General features: G+C 46.4%; 1 pseudogene; it reads right to left on the reverse strand.

Annotated features, from left to right (window-relative positions):
- Positions 1-27,952, reverse strand: part of LOC135881479 (sodium- and chloride-dependent betaine transporter-like) — a 57,559-nt pseudogene that overhangs the window by 23,281 nt on the left and 6,326 nt on the right.

Raw genomic sequence — 27,952 nt, forward strand, 5'->3', positions numbered from 1 at the left:
TTGTTTTGTTTTTTTAACATTTCCTCATAGGTCAGGTCAGGACAATACATGTTGTGATTGTAATGGCTTTACTCTAATTTGCACTTGCTGGCTTCATTTCTAAGAGTGTTCAAATGGAGTCAGTAGAAAAAAATGGGGGAGTTAGTTTAAAAAAAAAAAGTGACTAATGCCAGTTAATGGGTTTTCCCCTGGCTATGGGTCAGCAGCACCGATTCTCTGGCTTACGCTGCAAATTATTACAGCAGTGGCGCTAACACAAACACTCATTCCAAGCTTCCCTATTGCCAGCTACTAGGTAACTTCCTCCTGCCTGTCAGCAAGGCATTGTTACAAGGATTTGAGATTACAGGTCCACAGCTTTAGTCCTGTAAACAGACCAGGCTGAGTCAAACCCACTGATGGCATTTGCCAAAGGGGAAGCACTAATGTAATTTTTTCCCAGCTCTGAAAACCGAGTGTAGAATAAATTGATAAGTTTTCAGAGCTCTGGATTTGAAGGCTGATGCCACAATAACATGCTGCAGGGAGCATTCTCCAAACAACAGTGTACACACTGGGATTAACTGTTCCAGAAGAGAGCTCACATACAGTCCTCTTGCTGCATCAGAGCTGAGATTGAAACCATGAGGACTGTTTTAGATAACCAGAGCAGATACGAGGTGAAGTGATGCCCTAAGGCAGCATTTTGGGTGGTCCTGCAATGAATCCATGCTCTGGTTTTTGCATTTGTATAAATCTCTCTCACACAGACACATGCACACACAGAGGGAGCAGGCACAAGCTTTTGGGGTCCAACCTTGCTCCTCTTGAAGTCATTGGGCGTTTTCTATTGATTTCACTGGGCGCTAGATCAGACCTTTAATTTCATTTGTAACTGTGGCCAGACACTATGCAAATGAGTTTTATGCATGCTAATTCACAGTGTGTATGTATATGGAATTTCAGGTTAAATAAATTGTCAGGATTAAATTAACAGAAAGACAGAGGGAGTTCGCATGACAGGTCAGCCATAAAACTGCAGCCAGTGCCACTCCTACGTGGAGAATCCTCTTCTGCTCTAAATGAGCATAGTCTGTGTCAGCCAGAAAGGGCTAGAGGTCCACAGGCAGAACAACACAGTGTGTGGGAGACAGAACCTATGCCTGAATGAGCAGGAAGACTGAATTCACTTCTCTTCCTGGGAAAATCCCTTTCAAAGCAGAGATAAGAATCATTCCTACACTAAGGCTAGGTCTACACTACAGCGGGGGTCCGACCTAAGATACGCAACTTCAGCTACGTGAATACCGTAGCTGAAGTTGCGTATTTTAGGTCGGCTTACCTGGCGGTGAGGACGCGGGAAAGTCGACCGCTGCCGCGCTGCCGCCGACTCCGCTGCCGCCTCTTGCCGAGGTGGATTTCCGGAGTCGACGGCAGAGCGATCAGGGATCGATTTTACCGCGTCTTCACTAGACACGGTAAGTCGATCCCCGATAGACCGATTGCTACCCGCCGGATCGGCGGGTAGTGAAGACAAAGCCTAAGTGTGTGGGGACTGAGGAATCCCATGGGTGAACAGATTAAATCAGAAGCACGAGGCACTCCTGCTTTTCCCTGGGGCTGACACGGCTATTCCCATCCCTCCCATAGCAGCCTGGGTCTTTGTGTTCCACTTACCATACACCCAGCCAACACAGATGACTTCAAAAATGGTCAGGACCAGTAGGCACGTACCGCTGGCAGCATAATAATCGAACAGCTGGAAGATGTACATTCCACCCTGTGTCAAGCAGAGAAAGGGGAGACGTGGAGAGCTCAGCAGAAGGGTATGTGAAAGAGAAAATGGAATTTGGACAAGTACAAAACAAGGCTGAGGGACAGGGGAACTGCACACAGAGCAAAGGGGCGTTGGAGGAAGGATCTCTCTCTAGGCCTGTCCACACTAGGAAATTATACTAGGTACCACCATGCACTAAAATGATGGTCAGGCATGGGGCCAGGATGATGTTTCACAATCATTTCATAGCATGATTTCAGTGTCCACAGAGAACAGGGATTTGGGGGTTTTAAACGCTGCTATAGACCATGCTCCCTGGCAAGTTTCTCGCACTGTTTCTGAATGTGGTTGTCATAAACAGATAGTTAAGGGTTAATGCCTCTTTTACCTGTAAAGGGTTAAGAAGTTCACCTAGCCTAGCTGACACCTGACCAGAGGAACCAATGGGAGGACAAGATGGTTCAAAAGAAAGGAGGGAAGTTCCCTTTGTCTGGGTCAGTTTTCACTTTGGACCGGAGTGGGAAAGCTCCAGAATTCAGCCTCTTATTAAGTAGTGAGTATTAGTGAAGGAAATAAATAGGTTTATGTTTATTTCTTTGTAACCTGTCTTTTGCAATTAGAGGAATAGTCAAATTGGGTATTTGGGTATTTTTTGTGTAAGTTTTTGCCCAGGGGAACATCCTCTGTGTTTGGAATCTGTTGTCTATGAGAGTAGCTGGTATGCTAATCTCTCCCAGAGGGTTTTCTTTTACCTTTCTTTTCTTTAATTAAAAGCCTTTTTTAATAACCTGATTGATTTTTCCTTGTTTTTAGATCCAAGGGGTTGGATCTGGATCCACCAGGAGTTGGTGGGAGAAAGGAGGGGGGATGGTTAATTTCTCCTTGTGTTAAGATCCAAGGGGTTTGGATCTGTGTTCACCAGGAAATTGGTGAAGTCTCTCAAGGCTACCCAGGGAAGGGAATTAGTGCTTGGGAGTGGTGGCAGCCAGACCAGATCTAAGCTGTTAATTGAGCTTAGAGCTTCTCATGCAGGTCGCCCACATCTGTACCCTAAAGTTCAGAGTGGGGAAGGAACCTTGACAGTGGTCCTTGGCTATGTTGAGCTTTGGGCATAAGCCGTAAAGTTTAGCTCCAGGTGTGAACTACCCTGAAGTTCAATATGGTTAGATGCCGGGATTCTAGTTCAAGCCCATCTCTACATGTTACAAGCATGTTGAGATCCCAAGCATAGGGTCTCAAGGTCCCAAGCATAGTTGGAAGCCCTGTGGAAGCAACGGCCTTTGGCTCTCTGTTGTGCAATGACAGTACAATGGACTGAGCATTTGTTCTACTCTCAGGAGAGCTATTTGTACAATCTGACTCTCGTGTTCTCACAACTTGTCTTGACAAGAAAATAGCACCTCCAAGAAAAGAAAAAAGTGGAGCAGATACATTGGAAAATTATTCAACCCCTTGAATGGCCATGGAGACAGAAGAAAAGCTTTCCTATTAATCCCACCAAACACTGAGCAAGCTTTGTGCAGTGTTTAGATTATCCTGCAGTGATGGGCAATGTGTAAAAGCCCCAGGGAAGTTAGATAGGTCCTGAAGTCCTGATGCAGTTTTCACACAGTCCTTACTCGGGCAAAACTCCTATTGCCTTCTGTGGGAATTCTCCCAAGTAAAATCTCAGCAAGGACCTCTGAATTTTCAGATGACTGCAAGAATGCCACCTAAGAGAGGTTAAGGGTTGTATCAGATAGCAAGATCCTGCTGTCTCCAGAGTGTGGGGAGCAGCTATCAATGACTTCTTTCCTCTAAATCAGTGGTTCTCAACCAGGGGTACACATACCTTGGGGATACTCCAAGGTTTTCCAGGGGGTACATCAACTCATCTCGATATTTGCCTAGTTTTACAACAGGCTACATAAAAAGCACTAGTGAAGTCAGTACAAACTAAAATTTAATGCAGACAAAGACTGGCAGCATTCACATCTCACGTGTAGCTCCTCTACTTTTGACCTGAGAGCCATCAGGACTGGAGTTTGGATATAAAGTTCCTTTCAGGTGGCCCTTCCCTGGTGCTAGGTTCAGGGATAGGCAACCTATGGCACGCGTGCCAAAGGCGGCACACGAGCTGATTTTCAGTGGTACTCATACTGCCCGGGTCCTGGCCACTGGTCTGGGGGACTCTGCATTTTAATTTAATTTTAAATGAAGCTTCTTAAACATCTTAAAAACCTTATTTACTTTATATACAACAATAGTTTAGTTGTATATTATAGAAAAAGACCTTCTAAAAACGTTAAATTGTATTACTGGCACGCAAAACCTTAAATTAGAGTGAATACATGAAGACTCGGCACACCACTTCTGAAAGGTTACTGACCCCTGTGCTAGGTTATCTCTGAGATATACCCCAGAGGAAGGCTCAGCTATACAGTACGACAACATCTCAACTGGCACTATATAAGAAAGAAGAACTATTGGTTCTGATATGCACCAGCTAATAAACTAACCTAAAGAGAGAGAGAGAATAACTAACTGTGTGAGATACAGATAATACTGCTCCAAACAAGTCCATATCCCTCTCCCCCACATGCTGGGAAGGTATTGCAGTAAAATTTAGCGTTCAAGGTCAAGAATCAACACAGACCATGCCAAGTACAAAGAAAAAACTGCTTTCAGCCCCAGCTGGCTGTGAAAAAATTTAGACAGAGGTAAACCAAAGGCAATACAAGTTACAGGACTGAGATTACATTTGCAAAGCTTAGCTGTCCAGTGAGATCCAACAGTCTGCCTTTGCGACCCTGGAGCTGGCGTGGTTTGGGGACGCTGAAGAAGCCACAGGCAGCCGGCCTGGACTGGAATCTCTGAAAGAGACGCTGCAGGAGACCCCAGGGTGTAAAAGAACAGTCCTCCCAAGAGTGGAAGCAAGTTGGAGATTGCACAGCGTATCTCTGGAAAAGCTGTATACAGGATAATCTCCCGTCCACTCCCCCCACTTCTCTGGATGTTATACACAGACGTGGCCAGTCTGGACATACGTGTTTGAGTATGAAAGTGGCTTAGGGCTTCGGGCATTAACGTTTTTCTTCCCGTGAGTGATGTGGGAGCGTTCCCAACGTTCTCTGTTGTTTTATTATTTTATTAATGAAGCTTTAAAATTCAGTCATATGGTGTGTTTTCTTTATCTTCCCTCAACAATCCTGCGGTGTCAGCCTGAGTACCTGACACAAGGGATAGATTGGTAACAGAAATTTGTCACAGTTTGGTGGAAAATTGAGTAAGAGGGGAGCCCTGCAGAATGCACACCATCTATTTGTTTTGCCCTTGTTATTTTATGTTTGCTTTGTTTGGTACTGTTGGTGTTATATGTTGAGGATTGCATAATTAAAGGTGTGCCCACTCTCAGCCGCAGTAAGTCTGAGAACCGGAGAGGGGTTTAGCATTCCTCTCTCCACCCCGGTTGACCGGGAAGGGTGTCAGGTGGATCTACCCCAAGTCGTAGCAGGACTGGGCAATAGAGAAGTCGGAGAAAAGGGAAGAGATGTGTACTTGATAACTAGAATTGAGCAATTAAGAGCATAGATTTCTCTTTGTCTCTGGGCCAAGCTGAATTTCAAATTAACCCGTTCCTTTCCTCAATAGACAAATTGCTCCCACTGTGTGTCAGAGGCTTTTTGGTGATTAAAAGCTCCTCTGATATGTATGATCTTATCTAGATTGAAGGTACCTTCTAGTGGGCATTGTTTAGATGGATTTTCACGTGTGTAAAGATTCCAATTTTCTAAATATCTGCAGGTTCTAGGACCATAGTGTACGTACATGTAATATGCTAGGGTACCCTTAGGGGGTGAGGGGAAATGCTTAGACTGTCCCCCACTCATTTTCCAATCACACACACAGGGAGGGCGCCCTGTCCGCTAGCGGCTCATAAACTAAGGGTATCACACTACTTTCCACTCAGGTCACTCACACAGGAAAGATTAACAAGGATGTCCACGACCTTCCTACACCTCCCTTCAGCAAAAAGCGTTGGCTAGTCTCAGAGAGATGGCACCGCTTCCAGTGAGATGATCAGACCAGTCAGTGGCTCACGGAGAGGAAAAGGGAAGGGAAGATGGGATCACACAATCCTAGACCCAGGCAGGCCCCTCGCTGGACAATGCCAGGCCGAGAGAGCCACCTTAGTCAGGACCTTTTACCAGTCCACTAGGTGGAGTCACAGGGCTTGCGTTAGAGTGTCTCCGGTCATGAGCCTACGGCTTCGCAGATGGCTCTGGGCGTCTTCCTGTGACTCTCATTCACACTGGTGTGTACACACACACACACACACACACACACACACACACACACACACACACACACACACACACACAAGGCCTCTATTTCTAAATACCATGATGCAGCTTTACCTTATGTCCGGACTCAATACACTTTCCCTTTTGAGGTGGTAACAACCCCTCAGCACCGGTGCATTAACCTAATGCATTTCCCTTATGCATTAACCTTATTGGGGGTGGCCAAACTATAGTCCCCAGTACTTCATACAACTACCTTATTGAGGGTGGCAAACTAAGTCCTCAGTACCACTTCAAACTGTCCTTATTGGGGGCGGCCAAACAGTTCCCCAGTACCGCTCCGCATCTGATCTTGCTGCACAGTCAATAAGTTCGGATGGCGTAAGCCCAACAGGGACAAACGGCCCCACGGACAGTCCTCCTCCGACACCCCAATAGAGATTTCAAAAGGTCTCTTATCTCTATTGTGGCGCCCTGGGGTTCGAAGGGGAATGATCCGCAGCAATTGCCACTGTCTCAGCAGGTGTTACCACCCTGGACGAGCCCCCAAATTGTTGGAGAAAAGGGAAGAGATGTGTACTTGATAACTAGAATTGAGCAATTAAGAGCATAGATTATCACTGCTCTACAGCCAAAATGCTTCTGAAATAAATGTAGTCAAACTTTACTAATTCTGGGTCACTGAGAACGAAAATGATGCTTAAAATTGTTGATTGGCTCTAGTTTTCAAGATATGCTATTGGGTCAGTATATATGACCCTTGACTTGGGAATGGCAGAGGATAAGTGAGTTATAAAGGGAAGGGATCTCAATTTAAACCAGAAATGACTAAAATACATCTTTGACTGGATCTATGAATAAATCTATGACTGGGTTTGGACAGTACTTGCTTTTTAGGCAAAACAATGAATGATGCAATCTGAAGCTGGTATTGCGTCAGACATGATATGAATTGCATCATGTTATTCCTAGAAGTCATGGATGATGCAATCCTAACGAAGCTTACATCACTCTGCTGAACAAATTGCCCTATATCAGCTCTAGAAATCATACAGTGTCGTGCTCTCTTATTTGTCAGTGTTTGATTTTGCAAAGGGACACATTTCTGTTTAGCCAAAGTGAGCAGAGATGCCTCGTACTTGTGTGAACAGTGCAGATAACTTCTGCTATGTTTGTGGTGAAGTGACTTTTCATCACAAAAGCGCAGTATAACCATTATGGTTAAGAAAGCGTATCACCTTTATTTTGGCTGCAAAATTGGAGATCAGGACAAGAGGTGGGCCCCGCACATATGCTGCAACACTTGTGCAACAAATCTTCGCCAGTGGTTGAACAGGAAAAGGAAATCTATGCCTTTTGCAGTGCCAATGATTTGGAGAGAGCCAACAGATCATACCAGCAATTGTTACTTCTGCATGGTGCCTCCAGTTGGGAAAGGTGTGTCAAAGAAGAAAAAGTGGACTGTGCATTATCCAAACATTCCCTCAGCTATACGCCCAGTACCCCACGGAGAAGGACTGCCGGTTCCTGATGCACCAGAATCATTCTCACTTGAGTCAGACGAGGAAGAGGATGAAACTTCTGGTCCTGAACCATCAATGTCACAGGACCCACATTTTCTCCCATCCTCCTCCTCTGAACCACACCTCATAACACAAGGTGAACTGAATGACCTTGTCAGGGATTTGGAACTACCCAAGAGTAAGGCAGAGCTGTTGGGCTCCAGACTACAGCAGTGGAATCTCCTGGCAGGTGATGTTAGGGTTTCCATGTTCCGTGACCGTCAAAAGGATCTTGTCCCATTCTTCTTCATGGAAGGTGATCTTGTAGCCTGCAACAACATCGGTGGTGTGATGGCAGCCCTCAACATCGTTCACGATCCAGATGAGTGGAGACTGTTCATTGATTCATTGAAGACGAGTCTTAAAGCTGTTTTACTGCATAATGGCAATGTTTTGCCATCAATTCCAGTTGGTCATGCAGTCCATATGAAGGAAACCTATGACAACATGAAACAACTTTTGAGGTGCATAAACTATGACCAACATCAGTGGCAGCTTTGTGGCCATTTGAAGGTTGTTGCTCTCTTGCTTGGTCTGCAGACTGGATACACAAAGTACTGCTGTTTTCTCTGTGAATGGGATAGTCGTGCAAGAGATTCCCACTACATCAAGAAAGATTGGCCACTCCGACAGTCATTGGAGCCTGGGAGGAAAAGTGTTCAGCATCCACCACTTGTTGAATCAAGGAAGATTTTGTTACCACCCTTACACATCAAGCTGGGTCTGATGAAGAACTTTGTCAAGGCCAGGTCTGATGAAGAACTTTGTCAAGGCCATTGACAAAACACAAGCAGCTTTCAAGTACCTCCGTGGAAAATTTCCAAGATTAAGTGAAGCTAAGATAAAGGAAGGTGTCTTTGTTGGTGCTCAGATTCGTGAACTTCTTCGAGATGATGCATTTGACCATGTACTGCGTGGCAAGGAAAAGACGGCATGGAAAGCCTTCCAGTTAGTGGCAATAAATTTTCTCAGAAACAACAAGGCAGACAACTACAGGTTGTTGGTGGAAAACCTCCTCAAGGCATACAAAAGCCTTGGTTGCAACATGTCACTAAAGATACATTTTTTTGCACTCTCATCTAGATTTTTTTCCACCGAACTGCGGAGCAGTGAGCGATGAGCACAGCGAGCGATTTCACCAGGACATTACAACAATGGAGAAACACTATCAGGGCAAATGGAGCCCATCAATGCTTGCAGACTATTGCTGGACAGTGACAAGAGATGCTCCATTTAATGAATACAAGAGACAAGCCAAGAAGCGCTGAGTAGACACTGAATAGGACTAAACTATGTACATAATAGTTTTTTGCCTTTTGTTTCATAATAAATTTTATTTATATAACCCTTTTGCTGATTTTTAAAATGTTACATAAACAGGACAGGTGAAATATTATCATGTAAAGCAACCATAAACACATGAAAAGACCTAGGTTTACAATTTATGATTAAAACTCCACTATCTACACAATATACATAGACATAAAATTTAAAAACTTAAATATCTTAGAAACAGTAGCCAATCAGTTGTTTTAATTGTCATATTTGAATTCAGCACATCAAAATACATAATAAATAGCACATTTTATCTCTGAAGCAGACGACTTCTCAAAAATTGTAGACCAGTGTTATGAACCAGGCAGCAACTCAAACATACGCCCAGGGCAAGTTGCAAGCCTTGAGACAGGACTTCCAGGCAGAAAAGGAAGCACTGGCTAAGCAAGTAATGGTCCTTCATGGACTTGTCAAAATTTAACCATTTGTGCTCAGCATATGTTGTAACAGCAGTGTGTTTGCCACAAAGAGGAAATTGAATAGTTAAATGCCAATGGGCCATGCATTTTTGCCCAGGTGGCAAGCCTCAGGTAGCCTTGTGAGTAAGAATGTTTAAGGGAAGAGACCAGGAAGGGTGGGGGCTAGTTGAGAAGCTCACCCTCCTTGCTAAATTGGTAGTGGAACAAAGCCGGTGCCCATGGAAGGGATGGTTCAGCGAGGAAAGCAGGATCAGGGCCAAGCAGGCAGGTAACAGATAGAGAGATTGGAAAACAGGTTGGAAACTTTGAGGGCATAGTGGAAGGAAAAGAGTAAGTAAGTATAAGCATGGGGATTTCAAATCCCCAGGACAATACTTGAAATGGTGATTTGAGTTGATAAAAAGTGTCCTTTGGGAGACAAACAAGTGATTTAAGGAAAGAGTGAGAAATTAACTCTGTAGTTGCTAAAGGGAATCAAGCAGTTAAACTTCGTAAAATGCTAACGAGAAAAATTCTTGGTGTCTTTGAAATGTTTGTAAATAAATCCAGGCAAAGAAATTATTTGATTGCAATCATTTGGCTATGAACAATTTAATCGAATTAGCTAAAGAAATGTAAATATACAGTGCTACTTAATAAAAATCCTATTAGGCTCTAAGGGGCTACAATAAGTGGTGTTTTCTTTCAGATCGTTGTGTGTTTTGAAAGCAGGAGTTCAAAGTAAAAGGCAATCAAAATACTGGTAAAAACAATTGTGTCCCTTTTAAGTAAGAGTCTTTAAGCTGTGGATAGCTTTGGATCCAGAAGCAAGCCAGAAAGCATCTGTATTAATGCAAATTATCTAACTGATAAGGTAGAAGCCACTGAAACCTGGGCTGCCTATGAAACAAATACAAGAAAATATGGGGTAATTCCTCTGTTTTGCCTGAAATCAACAAGGGTATTTGTATATAAAGGAAATATTTTAAGCAATGACTGACTGCCCAGAAGGGGTAGACCTGTGTTCTTTTTGTCTTTCAGATAATCAGAGAAAACTGATGCCAGCTGAACAGCATTCAACGTACCATGCATTTATTGGCACAATAGGAATTATGTTCTGTGTTCTATGTCCTGTTTTGTGGTGTTTGTCTCGTGGCCAGAACTGTTGTGTTTAATATTTTCATAGGACAGTCTAGTTCAAAATCAAATAGAAGGGTTAAATCAAAATGCAGATACTTGTTTTATTCAACTTGAAATACAAAGTGTTTGGATAAATCAGGAAAATGTGATATACTAAAGTCTAATACATTTGCTTAAGTAAGAAAAAAGAAATTTCATTGGCCAGATCTTTTAATTGAAAAAATTGTTGTTAAAATTTGTACACCAACAGTCTTTGGAAACAATGACATGAAAAGTTAACCCACTCCCCATACTGCACATGGGATCCTTCTGGCTTCCCCAGATTTCTTGCCAGAGGGCTGCGGAGGGAGGAAAGCTATTGGACACCAGAGGTTGTACCGAGTGGACTCCTCAAAAGTGGGTATGCTTGTCCTGGCTTGTTGCTCCAAAGCTCTGTAATAAAGTTATTTTACTGGAAGGGTCTACGTGGCATACAGTTGAATAATAAGACTAAAGTACTGTTTAATGGCAATGTGTATGTGTTCATTGTTGGGAAAAGGTGTATGAGTGAAGAGTGGAAGTTTCCTTTGTAGGTTAAAAAAAGCCAAGAAGGGAGGCTTGAATGTGCCCAAGCAGCTGTAAAATCTGCAAAACACTGCCAGGCATTAATGAAATGTGTTAGGTTTCTTTTCTCACAGGTAAAAGACGCGCTACCCCCCGCCCCCCCCCCAAAAAAAACCCTAGCAGCCCTGCCACTCCTTGAAACCAGGAGATTGGATCTATGTAAAGGTCCACCAACGAAAGACTGCTTTGGGTCCACGCTGGAAAGGCTCTTTCCAAGTCCTGTTAACCACCAACACTGCTGTGAAGTGCCAAGGACTACCTACCTGGACCCACGCTTCTCACTGCAAAAAAAAGACCCCTCCACCTGGAGATGACTCTCCGACTGATGATCAGCCTATTTCTCCTTCTAGCTCTGCTGTGCCTTCTGGACAGCAGGGGAAAAGGACAAGGTGAAGTGCTAGTAACCTCTCCCTTGTCCACTGACAGACCTACTGTGCCTTTGGATTTTTCTAGAAGAATCAAACCATTACAGGGTGATGTGCTAGTAACCTCTCCTCTGTACCATGCTGAACCACGACTGTTTCAGGAAAAGAGAATGAGGAACACTCGCTCCACTGAAACCACCAAAATCCAGGGATTCCTTACTACAAAAGACATTAAGAACTGACCCTGGTGAAGAAAAAGAATTATACACTGGCAGGAAGAAACTTGTGGGACCCATGCTTGAGAACGTGGTATTGATTGGATTTTGGGGTTTATTCTACAGGCTGCACCCTGTGTTTTTGGATAAGTCCTCCAGCATATATTGCCCTCCCTAATTGGATTTTAAATGACAAATACCAAAGGCACCTTGTTGCCACTGCCCCTGCCATTTCCTCCATTACATTATTATCCCTGTAACACATCCAAATACAGACAATGTCATATATCTGATAAAACCCAATGGCCAAGGCCTTCACACTTGAGTGATTTATTTAAATATTGTTTGGAAAAAAAATTTAAGGTTCAGGATATCCCATATAAGCGAACAATTGAGTGGAAAAAGACTGGTCAGAGGAGATAAAAATATATGGCATCACTACAAATGAGCTTCAAGAATTTGAAATTAAGAAATTTTATAATGGGGTTGATATAATGGCCATTCCAGGGGTCTGTAGTATATCGGGGGAAGGGGTCCTTATTGTTTCGGTTACCCAATTAGTAAATAATCAGACTCATACTCAAAGAGTGTGTTCTGCCACTGGAAAGTTTACTTGTACTGAAATGATTCCAGTAACTAATAACGTAACCTGTACCCTATTGCAATATACCCCCTCTTATGCCAATGCCTCTCGGAAGTATATAAAGGTATACAACCAACAGATGTGGTATAGTACTACACCAAAGAGAGATGTATTAGGATATCGATGGACTGTGATTAATACTACACTAGGGACTGTTAAATTCACGCTGCCCTCATCCAGTTTTCAGATCACCTCCACATATTCAAACTGCTCAAAAGGGGCTGCCATTAGATTAGCACAGCAAAGGGCCTGGGTTATTTCCTCTAGAAAGAAGAGGGACTTGACCGGATCCCTATGGGATGGTGCCAATAGTGCAGCAGCAATTTGGAATATTTTTAAAAGCCAAGAACATTACGAGAAATTAGGACAATTAGAGAAAGCCACAGGTCTTATTAGGGGAGCACAGCTGACCCAGGTGCAAGCTGGAGTTGGTGAATTACATGTTATTTCTGCCCTTAGTTCAATAACCAGGATTTGTGGACAGAGATGGTATTGAATATCACTGAGGCTGGGAAGGTATTGCAGTGGGATTTGGCATGTTCAGAAATTCAAGATTTCCTGAATGACCAGCTGACGGCCATTCAGAGTGATCTCGAGCATGAGGCATGGCCTACTGCTCTTACAGATACCTCAGGAATGCCATCTGATTTGTGGCCATGGAGACATACTTGGAGATTTTCAGGATGGAGTTGTATATACTCGCAGTGCTCCTCCCAAGCATATGGGCCGGTAGGAGTGGTGTGGGCTCCTACATACCGAATCCTGTCGGGTCCATGGGGAGGATGCATGTGGGACTGGATTATTTACTGTGATATCTGGGAGATTAGACCACCTGGTAATGCCTAGCCGATTTGCTGTTAGTGCTCCTGGAATAACACCCTATATTTGGATTGGAATAGGGAAGCACTGGACATTATGGCCCTTAGAACCCCCGCAGCTTCAGTGCGTAAGGAAATTGAAGCAACGGGAAGTTGTCACTGTTCATGACAACGTTTGCTGGGAGGGTAGGGGACAAGGAACTACCCTTACAGGACACCTACTTTTTCAAGCTAATGATAGCTGTATGTATGTTAAAACCACCACGTTGTGAGATATACATTTTAATCTCACTACTGCTGCAGGTAGTCATATTATTTACTGACCTGCGGATAGAATTTTACAAGTAGCCCTGAGATTTCAGATACCCTTTAATTGGACTAGTTTAGTACCTGATTGATTTCAAAATTTGCTTTCACTGTTACCAGAGGTTCAAAGAATCTCTGAATTACAAGGGCAAATTCACATGCTTCAAACTATATATCAAGTTGAAAAGTATGCCTTTCATACAGCTTATAGAGTGTCTTCTTTATGTACTAAGTATGATGTATTGTGCTTTGTGACTAAAATTGTACAACAACCCCATCATATTATTACTGTGGGAATGTTACTGCTTTTATTGTTGTTTAGTTTAGGATTATGTTATTGTTGTTGTAAAGAACATAATAATAGTAATACCTTTCATGTCCATACTAATCATGCATTGTCATTGCATCCAATTAAAACCCCTAAGGTTGAAGCATTTGATGTAGAATCTGAAATCCAAGGCTTGATGCAAATGGAGATTTAAGAATGTTTGTTGTGCTAGAAGCACAAAAGGGGTGTGTGTGGAAGTAGAGATGGAAATGAAGGGGATTTCAATGCAAATAGTGTAGTTTGTGGGCAAGAGTCAGGCTAGCTGTAACGCTAATAACTCGAGATTTGTAGAAGCGAGGATTGTGTGAGGCGAGTGGGAAAGTACTGTGTGAGAAGTTGTTGCGACCTTGTATTAGATAAGTATGGAATGTAGACTATAGTTTAAATAGAGGTGAGAAAAATAAGATATCAGGATGACCTATGTATAAACAAAATGCAGCTGTTGCCCATTATTGTGTGTAACAAAAGGTACAAATGCTTGCTGTAATTGTTTACCTAGAGAGAGACCTGTTTTGCTCTCTCCCTCCACGCAATTGCTAGAGATAATAAAGTATCTGACTTGCTGCACCCAACGTGAGAGTGAGAACTCTATTTTTCTCCGACAGACACTTGTGTATTTTTATATCTGATTTTGTAAGCAAGTAGTTTTTAAGTGAGGTGAAACTTGGGGGTACGCAAGTCAAATCAGACTCCTGAAAAGGGTACAGTAGTCTGGAAAAGTTGAGAGCCACTGCTCTAACTTAGTCTAGGACCTGCTATCAACAGCCTTCATACCCCCAGTCCTGGTTTCCACGGATGACAGCCAGCCAACTGTGCCTTCCCTTGGAAGGCCTCCACCATGGCAAAGAGTGGCAGCATTCACATCTCACGTGTAGCTCTTCTACTTTTGACCTGAGAGCCATCAGGACTGGAGTTTGGATATAAAGTTCCTTTCAGGTGGTCCTTCCCTGGTGCTCTGTTCAGGAGTAGGCAACCTATGGCATGCGTGCCAAAGGCGGCACACGAGCTGATTTTCAGTGGTACTCAGACTGCCCGGGTCCTGGCCACCGGTCTGGGGGGCCCTACATTTTAATTTAATTTTAAATGAAGCTTCTTAAACATTTTAAAAACCTTATTTACTTTACATACAACAATTGTTTAGTTGTATATTATAGAAAAAGACCTTCTAAAAAGGTTAAATTGTACTACTGGCACGCGAAACCTTAAATTAGAGTGAATACATGAAGACTTGGCACACCACTTCTGAAAGGTTACTGACCCCTGTGCTAGGTTATCTCTGAGACATACCCCAGAGGAAGGCTCAGCTATACAGTACGACAACATCTCAACTGGCACTATAAAAGAAAGAAGAACTACTGGTTCTGATATGCACCAGCTAATAAACTAAGCTAAAGAGAGAGAGAATAACTAACAGTGTGAAATACAAACTTGCTGCAGATAATACTGCTCCAAACAAGTCCATATCCCTCTCCCCCACCTTGTACTTCCCTTCTTACCTCAGTGACTAGCATCAGGCCAAGCAGGTAGCATATGACTGCAATGGCCAGGGTCAGCAGCTCCCGGTGCCCTTTCTTCTGGAGAACTTCTGGGTACATGTCGATAATAGCCGTCACCAGGCTCTCAACACAGACGAACTGCAGAAGAATTCATGTCAAGAAACCAAGGACCTAATGTCTCTCTTTCCCTACCTATCCTCTTTCCCACTTCCATTCTTCCACTCAGGTAGTCTCTCTCCTTTTTCCTACACCTAAAGCATGAACGGCTTGGAAACAGGGAGGTATAGCTGCATCTGAGTCCCAAAGGAAGTGGAGTTACCACTGGTGCAACATCAGGAATTGAGCGCCCCAGAGGAGTGACTGGAACCACATCTGGAACTGAGTGAGATTATCACAAGCCTTGCACATGGAGTAGGGAGGATGTTCAGGTACAACAGAAATGACACACGGAACATGGAGACATAAGGGAATTGCACCTCACCACAAAGGATTATCAAGAAATAAATTGTGTGTCACAAGGAACCACTGTGGTATAAAAGAAGTTACTGCCAGGAAGCAGCTACTCTGGAGCCAGGAGACAGTGAGGGTACTACAGGTCACAAGTCACACCTGGAATCAAGAACACTCGTAGTACAGTCAGAGCTGCCATCAAACTACAGTTACAGATGGGGCTTGTCACAATACAAAGGGAGTCCTAGTGAACTTAGAGGAGATTGACACAAAATGTGTAGTAAAGTGCCTGGTTCCTGAGAGATGACTACTAGCCCCTAAGGGCAGACTTGGCGGGAAGGACAAAGAAGCGTGGCTGCTGGTTGTCACTGGATTGTCAGAGACTTATGCTGGAAGGTACAGGTGCTGCAGGTCACTGTTAAGGAGTAACACCTAACACCAGCTGACTGCTGGGATGTACTGGCCAGCTCTAAGTATGATCATTCTGAAGTAGTAACATGGATGTGTGACAGGTGTTCCAGGTGGCTGAGAGACACATCACCATTTCCCACCCACGAGTTATGTTCTACATGAGGCTCTCAAACATGTGACAGACACCTTGGAGTTAGAGGGAAAGAGGAGGGTTATTTACTGTACCTGGCTGTCTAGTCCCAGGAAGATCAGCATAAGGAAGAATAGGCAGGACCAGAGCTGAGACACAGGCATCATCGTTATAGCCTTTGGATACGCAATGAATGCTAGGCCCAGACCTGCCAATCAGATAGCTGAGTAAGGATGAGGTTTCCCCAACAACACGACCCAGCAACACAGAGACCAGTTTGATGTGCTGTTTAAAAAACTTAGCCTACCAAGACCTCACTTCCCCAGAATGTATCGTGCAATGGTCACTGACACACGGGATAATAACTGCTGACATGGGCTGAGAGGCTGGTTTTGGAAAGAAGAATCAGGGATTTCAAAACAGAGAATGCAGCTCTGCTTCTGGACAGTGGCACTAAGTGCATCAGGATAGCAGAGAATAAAGCAGTGGTTCTGGATGACAGGGCCTCTGAGTCCGCAGAATAGGCAGAGGCTTTTCTGGGCAACTGGACTGGGGACACTAGCAATTACAGAGGATGTAGGATTGGTTCAAGGTAGCAGCACTGCTAACCTCATGGGTTGGCTTCATATTCAAAGGTGTCAATTCCTAAAAAGTCCACTCATGTTTTAAGTTTTCCTTTTGGCCCTGCCACATTTAGAAAGCACCAACCTGACTCGGCCACTTCTGAAATGGGCACGCCCTGTTCTTGTGCCATGAAGCCCAGCACAGAGAAGATAGCAAAGCTGGCCAGAATGCTGGTAGCACTATTCAGGAAACATAGCATGAAGCAGTCCCTGTTGGGAAAGAACCAAAGAGAGAGAGAGAGAGACGGCATTGTTTTCCTCTGCAAATTTACCACTTTGGGCAATTGCTTTTGTGCTCAGCTTTCTGAATGGGACATGAATCCATGCACTTGCTTACACTAACACTAGCCTGAGACTCCTCCAGAGGCCAGTAGCCCAAAACAGAACTCGGCAGCTTACAGCCTTGACCCATGGCACTACAAGAACTACATGATTATACTTGGCAATAAAAATGACGGAGGGCTACAGATTATAGATTATACATCCACCTATAGGATCACCCTATAGATTATACATCCAAAGCAAATCCCCTAACTCTATTATTAACAACACCTGAGTCTTTAAATCCCCAAAGCCTCTGCTTTCACTGAATTCTAATTAAAGGTCATGAAAATATTTCTATTCATGGCCAAGATTTCCAAAAGTGAGCAGTGAATTTGAGGGGGACAAGGCAGCAATTTTCAAAGCGTGATTGCTTACCACACTGAAAAATTTAGCCTCCTTAAGGCATCTCAACTTGAATCTGAGAGCCCCCAAAATCTTGACGTGTTTTTGAAAGCCTTGACCACAGTTTTTGTAAAGCCCTCCTGTCCTCTCTTTTGTGTGGGAAATGAAATGGATTGGTTTAGGGAACGGTTTGAGCAGAATGAATCATTCGTCAAGCCCTTTTTTCTGCTTATGGAATTGAATATCAGTGAGCAAGCTGCAATTTCCCTAAAGGTATTCATTATTCAGATTCACTCAAATAATATACTTTTGAATTTTTGTTCACACTATGGATCAATTGCAAATATTCAAATGTCAAACTGTGTTATTTGACTGTGATTTGTCTTTGTTAAGATAATTAGATTGAACTTTCTTTAGTCTCTCACTGTCAGTAGATATGGTTGGAAAAATTTTGATCAAACTATTTTTGCCCATCAAACTATGCAGATTTGTCAAAACCAAAACTTTTCATTGAAAAGGGTCAGTTTCCACAAATGGGTACTCAAAATGTTTTGTATATTAAATTTTAAAATTGCCAACATGACAAATTCTGGCTTACCAGTTCAAAACAATTTTAGGTTTAGAAAACTAAACTAATGGAAGTAAAAAAAAAAGGTGGAAAACTTATAATAGAAATGAAACATTGCAAAATTATTGAAACTTGACATTTCAATTGATCCAAATTGAATTTTTTATTTTATTTTATTTTCAGTTTGTGAAAAAAATTTAATGTTTTGACCTTTTGTCCTGATTCAGGAGGGGAAACGGTTTTTGAAATCTCAGAAGTTTTCACAGGACAGGAAAACCATTTCCAGGTTGGCTTTAACTGTAAGACAGATTTTCCAGGCATCAGATCATTCTTGTAGCTCTTCTGAATCCTTTCCAATTTTTCAACATCATTTTAAAGTATCTTTTTAAATCCGCATGTTTACACTTCAGTATTTGATTGTTTTCTGAAGTGCAAAGAGAGAAGAGTGGGGAGGAGACATGGATTTTAATTGAGTCCCCTGGGTCTCCACACATATGCAGCAAGCAGGAGAGAGCAACTCAGTACATTTCCATTAAAGGCAAAGAGTCTTGCAGGCTCCACATGTTCCCATCTGAGCCCAAGGAGCACAGTGGTGTAAGCAGAGTCAGGATAAGCTCTACCCTGACATCTGGTGGTGAATTATGGCGAGGGTGGAAAAGAACTTCAGGGGCTGATCTTGTTTGCATAGGCACACCCACCCGCCTAGCCTGGGACAACAACAACTGAAAGTAGTTACTTTGGCTGGTGTGGGATCCCCAGTTTCTCTGTTATCGGGGCAGGAAGAATAAAGTGTTGTTACCCTGATTCTGTGCATCAAGGCCAGTGGAACTGTTGTATGACAGAGGGACTCACCAGTAACTAAGTAGCACTGGCTAGACAAGGGACATGGGTTACAAAACCCAGTGAATTGAGAGAGGATGGGGACAGGTATGTGTACTTGATGGTATGGGCCCCTTTTGCGGGCCTGGAACACCAACTGCACTACTTCCTCTCTCCAGTGTTGATTAGCAGAGCTAAGTTTGCTTCCATTAGGAGTCTAGCTAGAGATTGCTGAGCTGAATTCACTTTGGGCCAATGGTGCACCAGCACAGGGGCTCCCCTACTACAAGCTGAAAAAACTAAAAGAGCTAAAATTGCTGAGCTGAGATCACTCAGTGTTGTGTTAACCGGGGGGGAGCCTGAAGATATATTGCTAAGCAGCTGGCAGAGCCGAGCAGTTTGTGGGACAGTTGGAGCGGCCCATAGAACAGTGAGTGGCGCAGAGTGGAGCTGCGCCATTTGTGGGGGCAGCTGGAGCGGTTCAGGGGACGGCTGGTGGAGTGGAGCGGCTGGCAGAGCTGAGCAGTTTGTGGGACGGTTGGAGTGGCCCATGGAACGGGGAGCAGAGCGGAGCAGTTTGGGGGACGGCTGGCGGAGCAGAGCGGCGCGGCTGGTAGAGCGGAGCCATTAGTGGTAAAGGCTGCAGCAGAACTCCACGGAGAGGTTGGGCAGTCGGCCTCAGACCACGTAAGGTGCCCCTTAACATCCTGTGTGTCCCCCCCCCATTTCCGCCCAGGCTGGGGGGGTAAAACTTTGCAGATAAACTTTTGAACTCTGGGGCAGCACTGACCAGGGACAGAGACTTTGGGGTTGTTGGACTTTGGGGTGATTGGACTTAAGACCCTGAGGGGAAAAGGACACTGCCAAACTTACTTGGAGGTGGGTCTTTTGCTCATGGTTTGTGTTATGAATCCTGTTTGTGGTGTTTCCCCAACATAATGCTGCATTGTTTCCCTCCTTTATTAAAAGGCTTTTGCTACACTCAGACTCCGTGCTTGCGAGAGGGGAAGTATTGCCTCCTAGAGGCACCCGGGGGGTGGTATGTAATTGTCCCAGGTCACTGGGTGGGGGCTCGAGCCGGTTTTGCATTGCGTTATTGAAACATAACCCCTAGATACTGAACCTGGCCCTTGTTACTGCCAACTCAGAGGGGCAGAAGGGTTACAGTGGTAAAAAGGTTGTAAATATGGGAGATGAAGACAGCCCTGTGGACTCAGGAGCTCATTGACCCAGAACTAAAGAGATGTGTCTATTGTGAAAGATGCGTCCTGTACCAGGAAAAGGTGGGAGTGATGGGAGCTTCATGGATGGAGAGAGAGCAAATAGTGGGAAACATCTTTTATGGAAGAAGGGGATTGAAGAAACTGGCCACTCACCCCTCAGCGATTGTCACAGGTCCTCTAGAAATGTGCAAGACCAACCCTGAGTAGTATAACCCACCCTCACCGCAGCTCAGGGGGTTATACTTCAGCCCTGCACCATTGAAGTCTGAGTGGCTTCTTTAAGCCTCCCATGTGAAATATGTTATGCTCATCCAATCCAGGAATAGAAACAATACCATGTGACTTATACAATCACAACCAGCCAGCCAAGCTCAAATTTTCAGTATCGAGTGTGGAATGCTCACAGCAGTGCCCTGTTTGTGAGCAATCCATTGAGTTAAAGAAAAAAGACAGAAAACCCCCAAACTGAGAAATTACAAATAATGAGGAAGTGGGAGGTAACCGTGCTGAACCCCCTAAGAAGATTATTTCTAGTGGGAAATTCACTCAGCTCTGGTGTTTAATTATTATTGGTGATTGGAGATTTGACACTAAAACAGGCTAATGTTGCAAAAGCCACCAGACCACTTGGGGACTGTGCATCAGCAGCAACTGGATGATTGTGTGTTGCTAATGGTGAAGCAGCGTCTTTCACAAGGTTTCCCCATTACAGTGGACCATGCTGGGCTAGGACTTCACCATTTCTTCTAAGATCTTTCCCTTGTCTCCCCTCTGATTGACTGACTTTCTTTGCTCTTCTCATAATGGACTAAATTCAGACCCAGCGTAAGCAGCTGTGACTTCAATGCAGTTGCACCCACCCATGCCAATCCGAGTATGGCCCTATGTCTTGTGTGTTCCCTGCGTCATTTCTTCTTCTCTCTGTATCCTGGAGAAGGCTAAGAAGGGGGGAAAGAGATATAATGGCAGCTAGGAGGAGGTTTAGGGACTAAGGGGACAGAGTTTGCTCTTACTTTGCCTGTGGACTTGACTCCTTTCCAGATGCAGAAGTAGCAGATGACCCAGGCGAGCAGGAGGCAGAGAGCTCCCAGCGCACAGTGCCCAGATTGTGAATACCGTCTGTGAGCCCCAGGGCTCGCTTCCTGCCAGTGCAGTAGGAGAGAGAAAGGTTAACATCCCAGACTTGACTCTTCCAGCAGCCCCCCGCCCAGAGTTTTCATACACATCCCATAGCGCAGCTGCCCAATCTCCCCCATCACTCCTCCTTCCAGTCACCCTAGCCCTGACAGCATTACTGTATTCTTGGTCACCACAATGCCTTAGGTGTCTCTGGGATCCCCTCGCAGCCTAGCCCCTGCAGTTCCACCTCACCCTTTAGTCAGCCTGGGCTCTCCAACTCTCCCAAAGCCCTCAATAGCCCCACTGCAGCCCCCAACCATTCACAGCACAGTCACTCCCGATCTCACATCACTGCCATCCCTTTGGCTGCCTCGCAGGCCACACTCCATCAGCAGCCTCCCCTGCAGCCCCCCGGTATCATCAATGGCTCCTAATCACCTGCTGGCTACTTTGTTTCCTCCAAACACCACATGTTCTATGGCTCTCTCCAGGAACCCTTATGGTTATGGCCCTCATTCATCCCTACAGGTTCCCCTCAGCACCCAGGCTCCCTAAGGTTATGTCTACACGATGAGCGGGGGAGCGGGGTGATTCCCACTTCACCCAGCCATACTCGCCCTCACACTCACCTGAGTTAGCACACTGACAATAGCAGTGTAGCCGTGGTAGCATGGGCAGGGGTGGCTTGTGCTAGCAGCCCCCACTATGTACCCATGGAGTTCAGGAGGTTTGTACTCAGGGCATCTAGCACGGTGCTGTCTCTGCCCATGCTACCATGGCTACACTACTATTTCTACTATTTTAAGCATGCTAGCTCAGATGAGAGCTGGCATCAGTATATCTACAAGAGCTGGGACCACACACCCCCGTTCATAATGTTGACATAGCGTAACAGGGACCATGTGAGAGCTGACCACCATGTCCAGACAGTTCCCCTGCAGCCTCTCACTACCCTAATAGCTATGACAACTCTATGTCCTCCCGTACAACCCCCACCCCCACCCCGAACTCTAGGGGCTCCCTTGTAGCTGGCAACGTTGTACTGAAATCACAATGGTTTTTGTAGCTATTGGTGGATGGTCCCAGGGCACAGGAGCCTGACACTGAAGTCCCAGCTCTTCCTCTGGCTCATCCTTTTGCATTCGACAAGTCACTTCACCAATGGGGAAGCATAGACACAGCAAAGAAAAACCCGCAGCTGGCCCGTGCCAGCTGACTCAGGCTCACAGGGGTTGGACTGCGGGGCTGTTTCACTGCAATGTAGATTCCTGAGCTCGGGCTGGAGCCCAGAATCAGGGACCCTCCCACCCGGCAGGGTTCTAGAACCCAGGCTCCAGCCCAAGCCTGGACGTCTACACAGCAATGAAACAGCCCCACAAGCCCGAGTCGCCTGGCACAGGCCAGCCGTGAGTGTCTAGTTGCTGTGTAGACATACCCAGACAGGCTAAGTGGGACAATGGATACCGATCACCTTTGCAAAGCACTTTGAAAGCGATGGATGAAAACGTGCTATTGTGATTGAGCCCCTGATTCCCACTTGCTTCCTGGGACTTCCCTAGATTGGGTGGGGGGCACGGTTGTGAGTGTGAGTCCCTAGAATTACAACTCCCATATTTTTCACGCCCTCTGAGGGCCGTGCTGGATGATTCCCTAGAGTGTATTTTGCAGCAGTTCTCTTTTCAGGACTCCTCTCGGGTGCTACGTCTGTTTGCCCTCTGGGTGTTTTCATGGGGTGCATTAAGTACTGTGACAGACCCAGACCAGTGGGGTACAGGAGTCTGGAGGAGGGCAAATATACTGGTCACTGGATGAGTAGTTTTCTGTTCCCTGAGTGACCAGAGCAGGGGCTCCACTAGAGTAATCAGGAACCTGCTAGAACCAGTTAAGGCAGGCAGGCTAATTAGGACACCTGGAGCCAATTAAGAAGAAGCTGCTAGAATCAATTACGGCAGGCTAATCAGGGGACCTGGGCTTTAAAAAGGAACTCACTTCAGTTTGTGGTGTGAGTATGAGGAGCTGGGAGCAAGAGGCTCAAGGAGCTGAGAGTGAGAGGGTGTGCTGCTGGAGGACTGAGGAGCACAAGCATTATCAGACACCAGGAGGAAGGTCCTGCGGTGAGAATAAGGAAGGTGTTTGGAGGAGGCCCTGGGGAAGTAGCCCAGGGAGTTGTAGCTGTCATGCAGCTGTTACAGGAGGCACTATAGACAGCTGCAGTCCACAGTGCCCTGGGCTGGAACCCGGAGTAGAGGGCGGGCCCGGGTTCCCCCCAAACCTCCCAATTGACCTGGACTGTGGGTTCTTCCAGAGGGGAAGGTCTCTGGGCTGTTCCCCAACCCACACGGTGAATCTCTGAGGCAAAAAAATCTGCCAATAAGCGCAGGACCCACCAAGAGAGAGGAGGAACTTTGTCACACTGGTGTCAGGAGTGGGATCTTGGGGTGCACAGCGCGGCGGAAGAAGGAGGGTGATTTAAAAAAAAAACAAAAAAAAGGGAGAGGGTTTATTTTTTTTCCACCACAATGGATGACGTAGTGCGGGCACTGATACAAGCTACGACGGCCCAGCAGGAGGCTACCCGTGTCCAGGCAGCCGCCCAACAGGAGGCAGTGCGGCTGCAGCAAGAGACTAATCGCCTGCTGATGGACCAGGCTGCTCAAGACCGAGCTATGTTGCGGGAACTGGTAAACCAGGTAAAGTCCCTTACAGAGCTGAATCGCGGCCATGATGGGACGCGGCTCATACGGGCCAGCCATTGGCTGCAGAAAATGACACGGGAGGATGATGTAGAGGCATACCTTCTGGCCTTTGAGAGGACAGCCCTACGGGAGGCCTGGCCTCGAGATCAGTGGTCTAGCATCCTTGCCCCATTCCTGTGTGGGGAGGCCTAGAAGGCCTACCATGATCTGCCTGAAGAGGCTGCCGCAGACTACCCCCAGCTGAAAGCAGAGATCCTGGCCAGATCTGGGGTAACAACAGCAGTGCGGGCCCAGCAGTATCACGGTTGGAGGTACCAGGAAGACAAAACCCCGCGGTCCCAATTGTATGACCTCATCCATCTCGCACGAAAGTGGTTGCAAACAGAGTCCCGGAGTCCGGAAGAGATACTAGCGGTTCTGGTCATCGACCGATACATGAGGGGACTACCACCAGACCTTCGTGCCTGGGTAAGCCAGAACGAACCCTCCACCTATGACGAGGTTGTCGCCCTGGTAGAAAGGCGAAGGACAGCAAGGGAGCTTACCTGACCAGTTAAGGAAGAGGCACCCTGGGTTAAACTAGAGCACCAAGCCCTAAAGTTCGGGTGACTGGGCTACCAGGAGGGCCCAGGTGGAAAAAGAGAGAGGCTGAAGGCCCATTAGAGGCCACAAAGAGTCGGAGCACTGAGGGAGAAGAGGATCGTGATGTTAGACAGCCCAAACCAAGAGATCGGGGAACGCCTAGGGCTCCATACAGATGTTATGCCTGCGGGGAGTGGGGACACATAGCTGCACAGTGTCCCAATGCTGAGGAGCCTATGCAGTGTAACCGGGGGAACTGGGCAGATCCATGCTCCCTAATCCACCTTGTGGGGGTCTCACTAACCCCACATATGTATACCAGACCAGTGAAACTAAATGGGGTAGGGACCACGGCACTGGTTGATTCGGGGAGTGCTATCACGCTTATCTCAGGGAAGCTCGTGAAGCGTAGTCAGCTGCTGCAGGCTAAACATACGGGGATAACATGCGTCCGTGGGACAGTTAGTTATTACCCCACCATCCCAGTAAAAATCGAGATCCAAGGGAACACTACTGAGGTAGCAGCAGGTGTAGTCCCTAAACTCCCATACCCGGGAGCAGCCCATGCTCATAGGGAGGGACTTCCCAGGGTTTGGAAACTTACTCCCAGTAGGGGGATTGGAGAAAGATGGGGACCCTAAAATTGGTGAGGCATCCACAGCAGACTGTCAACCCCCAATCTTCTCTGAAATATCCCCAGATTTGTTCTCCACTCCCAGACAGGGTAGAAAGACAAAAAGGGAAAAAAGGGCAGCTAAGGCCTTGGGAACCCGAATACTGACCCAAAGCCAGAGGGCTTGTCACGTGTGCACTGTGTGGCGTCCCAAGCTGCCCAACCCCTTGGCGTTGAGCAGGGGGAAGGGATACGTGACAGACCCAGACCAGTGGGGTACAGGAGTCTGGTAGAGGGCAAATATATTGGTCACTGGATGAGTAGTTTTCTGTTCCCTGAGTGACCAGAGCAGGGGCTCCACTAGAGTAATCAGGAACCTGCTAGAACCAGTTAAGGCAGGCAGGCTAATTAGGACACCTGGAGCCAATTAAGAAGAAGCTGCTAGAATCAATTAAGGCAGGCTAATCAGGGCACCTGGGCTTTAAAAAGGAACTCACTTCAGTTTGTGGTGCGAGTGTGAGGAGCTGGGAGCAAGAGGTGCAAGGAGCTGAGAGTGAGAGGGTGTACTGCTGGAGGACTGAGGAGCACAAGCATTATCAGACACCAGGAGGAAGGTCCTGTGGTAAGAATAAGGAAGGTGTTTGGAGGAGGCCCTGGGGAAGTAGCCCAGGGAGTTGTAGCTGTCATGCAGCTGTTACAGGAGGCACTATAGACAGCTGCAGTCCACAGTGCCCTGGGCTGGAACCCGGAGTAGAGGGCCGGCCCGGGTTCCCCCCAAACCTCCCAATTGACCTGGACTGTGGGTTCTTCCAGAGGGGAAGGTCTCTGGGCTGTTCCCCAACCCACATGGTGAATCTCTGAGGCAAGAAAATCCGCCAATAAGCGCAGGACCCACCAAGATAGAGGAGGAACTTTGTCACAGTACCCAGCAGTAAAGGATCACAGAAAAAGTTGCTTTCCTCTAACACTGAACAAGGAACTCAATTAGAATAAGGGGGAAAGCTACTTTGTCTCTTCCTGCTTCACCGCAGAGCATCTTTGCAGAATCTCTTCCAGCCCCCTCCCACCTGGCCTCCTCCTCTAGATAGATCATCACACTTGGTGTGCATACATGCGTGCCCGCTAGGTGTCTGTCAGGGCGGCCCTGCCAACAAGTGTTCAGGCCCTGTGTATCCACAACCTGCGGGTGCTGAGTGCATCTGCCATGTCAGAAAGAATGTGTCCGTGTGCGTATGTGCATGTGTTCTCGGTAAGGGTCAATGTCTGACCTTTGGGGCTGTGTGGTGCATGGGGTGAGACAGCGTGTGTCTTGGGAGTGCCCACGTGCCCCATGGATTTTTGTCAGTAAGTGGGCCCAGTAAGAATGCAAGTTTGCATGTGCAGTGAGTGTGCTCATGTGCCCCATGATGTGCGATGTACCATAGGTCTGGGCTCTGAGATGCGGCACTTGCACATCTTTTTTGGCCTTACAGAGACTCCATTTGGAGTATTCACACTGCTGTGACCGCTTGAGGAGAGAAGAGTCTGAAACCGGGGTACGTACTCCCAGAACTCAGTAACTGGGGAGGTGGCATTAGCAGGCGCTGTCCAGTTCTCCACGTTAGAGTGATTCAGAAAGTCCACACAGTGATCTACAAAGGAGGAAGCAAGTCGGTGAGCTTGGAGAATTCTCATGTTTCTCAGCCTTTGTGCTCCCTCCCGCCTCCTCCCTGTTCACTGCAGCTGCACACAAACACTTCACGCTGCCCTGTAAAACTTCACTCTCCCTCCACCCCTGGCAGAATCCTAGTCCAGGAACAGCCAGAGGGATGGGGGAAGTGGAGGCTCCTTACTGAATAGAACCCAGATGGCTGTGGAATGCAGGGTACTGTGGGGCAGCGACTATGGTTACCCAGGCTGGGAAGTTACTTAATGTTAAGAGATCGGTCAGAGAGGAATTTCCCTGGCTTTCCCCACAAATAAAGCTCTGCTTGTGGAACTATGAGAGTCGGGCCCCGCCCTGGCGGGGCGGGAAGAGGCTGGAATAAGCGATACTGGAAAAAGCACAATTTTGCCGGTGTAAGCTGCAATCACATGAGACGTGCTTTGCCTGTACAGTACACTGGTACAGCTATCCCGACAGTGCACTCCTAGCAGAGACCTGGCCTGAGTGAGCCAAAGACTGACTGAACAAACAGTTCTCTGCTGTGACAGAGGCTGGCCCAGATGCTTGAGGGTCTGAGGTGCAGTGAGTGGGTTGTGCTGTACCCTGTCACACTAGATAAGGGCAGTGCCAGCTCCAGTGAAAAGCTCCTTCCATGGCTTAGAGTGGGGTGAGGACTACAGACTAAAGCTGGTCTGAAAATGGGCTTTTTTTGCTGCTGAAAATTTTGAATTTCCCGTGAAAAATAGAAAACCAAAACATTTTGATTCAGAAATGCTGCCATAGAGTTGTAGTTTGGATGTCGCATGCTCCTGCTATGAACTGAGTTCCCTGGTCAGACTACCTAACCCATGATGACCATGGTCTCTCCTCACGGTGTCAGGAGGCTGTTGCATCCTGGCCATGGGTGCATCATGGGAGAAGTAGTCTAGCTGGGGAGCTCAGCCCATAGAGAAGAATGGGCACATGAGCAGGGCTGGATTTCCCATTAGGCACAGTAGACACGTGACTAGGGGCACCTAAAAATTCAATTTTTGCCAGGTCCCAGCAGGGGTGGGGCCAGAGTCAGCTGAGCGAGAGATGGCCCCATGCAGCCCTGCTGGGTCGCTCCTCGCTCAGCCCAGCAGACACAGTCACCTCCCAGTGGGGCTGGTGAGTGCAG

Source organism: Emys orbicularis, chromosome 1 (assembly GCF_028017835.1).
Source record: "Emys orbicularis isolate rEmyOrb1 chromosome 1, rEmyOrb1.hap1, whole genome shotgun sequence".
NCBI classification, from domain to species: Eukaryota; Metazoa; Chordata; order Testudines; family Emydidae; genus Emys; species Emys orbicularis.